General features: G+C 42.9%; 1 long non-coding RNA gene across 1 annotated transcript; it reads left to right on the top strand.

Annotated features, from left to right (window-relative positions):
* The first annotated feature begins 620 nt into the window (after positions 1-620).
* On the top strand, positions 621-1,797 carry LOC109510513 (uncharacterized). The gene is made up of 2 exons (XR_002167136.1): positions 621-1,531; positions 1,741-1,797. It is a non-coding gene; the product is annotated as an uncharacterized LOC109510513 (long non-coding RNA).
* The last annotated feature ends 359 nt before the right edge of the window (positions 1,798-2,156 follow it).

The following is a 2,156-nucleotide window of genomic DNA, read 5'->3' as shown; positions in this document are numbered from 1 at the left end:
TTCCTGAATGCAACATACTTATAGCTGCTCTGCCATTGGCTATTACTGTACCTAGCATCTTCCTGGCATCCCATTGGCTAAGAGAGACCTCTACCGTCCGCAGCTGTGTGTAAATAGATGGATATGTGTCTATGCAGCATCCTCGTCATTCGCCCCTCGGGCCATGAGGCCTTCCGATCGTTTGACGAAAATGTGAATCACCCAGAAAAAGTGTTCACCAGTCGAGCGATCGCTCACTATGCTAATGTTTGCCTTGGGCATTTTCAAAGGATTGTTAAAAGCCAACAAAGGCAAAAGTCCTTGGATCAGTTCCGAACAAAACGCCAGGCAAAAAACACTTCTGAGAGAGAACATGAAATGAAGAGGGCAAAAAACGAAGAGGACGCAGTTAAAAGTTAAATGACCATCATTTGTATTTTTGACTCTAGTCTTTGTTTTTTACATTGTGCACAACTCTCATTTGTTGTGCAATCTAATTGTAACGTGTATTTGTTACATATTTTGATGCGCTTTTATGCTTTAGGAAACATTTACGTCTGAATTATGGGGAGGCCTTGGAACGAATTAGGGCATTTACATGCAAAACGCGTCTCGACTTACAAAAATGTATACGAAAGAAATTTCTTCCAGAAGCAATTAATTTCATAAGTAGAGGTACCACTGTCGTTGTCTTCCCACATTGCTGTGTACACTTGTGATGCATCGCACGGGCAACTGCATTGTCCACTATGCGATTGAAGCGGTCGAGGAGTGTCGCCGGTCCCAATTCAAGTGTACGTGACTGTCATTTGCAGAATGAACACCACTGTAACCTGCAATCGGAAACATTCTTTCATACCCAGTGGCGAGCAAGGCCTTCCCTGCTGGCCTAAACGCTATCGAGAGCACCGACCTACATTTCCGACCTAAATTTTCCCATTTCTTCAGTGATATTTGATGGAACTGAATTCATTCCCAACCCTCTTTTCTCTTAGTTGGGTCGCATTTTTCTTGGCCGAGTATGATGCATCGTATTTGAATGCTTACGTTTTGTCATGTTATAAGATGAATACATATATATTTTTTTTTATCTGCCATTTTTCTGGTATGTGGTGACATTATGGAATTGAAGTCGCGCCTTTTTGTCTTTTGATGGGTGTGCTGTCCACTTTTTAGATGCCAGTTGTAAAAAAAAAAAAGTCACACGGTGTGGGTTTTCAAGTTTAGCGGTCCAGAGTTCATTAGAATGTAGATGTAAACTTAACGCACCTTTTGCAAGCGTTATCTTTTTCAGACCTTAATGTGGTGAGTCTCTCTCAGCAACCGTACGGGAGAGTTAAAGCGCTGTTCTGTGCCTTTGTAATGTAATTTTTTTAAAAGTGTATTGAAGCAAAGGCCTCTATTTTTGTCAGCTGGACTGCATTTTTCTCACTTCTCCCTCCTCCTCAGTGTGTGGGCTGCCAGCAATATCTTGGAAAAACAGACACCGGAGTACAGATTCGGGTCCGAAACAAGAAGCCATACTGTGAGCCCTGTTATTTCCAACTAAAATGTGAGTGGTACAGTTTTACGTCGGGCCCATCTTAAATTTTCAGAAATGATACTTCCAGACTGACCTATTTTCTGTTCATGTGATTGAGATTGTTTCTATTTCACGTCAGAGTCACTTCTGTCTTGAAAAATGATCCGGTTCTTGAATAACAAAACATTTGGTGTGTTTGTCATGAAAATCCAAGTGGTATCTGTTTGATTACATTTTAGCAACCACTTCCCCAAGCGTGTGACGAGAACAAAGAACTCACGCTTGCAGAACAAGCCTCAAAGTGAGGACGATCGTGTCACTGGAGGAATACAAGGTCGACGAGGCAAGCTGTCGTTTTGAAATTGGTTATTGTTGAAAGTTTATATCAACATGACAAGTGGAATCTTTGGTCGATTTGGAGTACTCGGGGCAGTGAGTTGGAGTACTCGGGGCAGTGACCTCAAAACTGGATGAGTGGTTGCGACAGATCCCGGGAACAACATCGGACATCTCAGTCCAGAAAAGCGCAGTGCTGGGAACAGCAAGGATACTGCGCAGAACCCTCAAGCTTCCTGGCCTCTGGTAGAGGACCCGAGCTGAATGGGGGACTGACACCACCCGAGGGGTGAGATGAGAAATTTTATATGAAAAAATG

Source organism: Hippocampus comes, unplaced genomic scaffold (genome assembly GCF_001891065.2).
Source record: "Hippocampus comes isolate QL1 unplaced genomic scaffold, H_comes_QL1_v1.1 scaffold130, whole genome shotgun sequence".
Lineage (NCBI taxonomy): Eukaryota > Metazoa > Chordata > Actinopteri > Syngnathiformes > Syngnathidae > Hippocampus > Hippocampus comes.
This window is presented reverse-complemented; position numbering and strand designations above follow the sequence as displayed.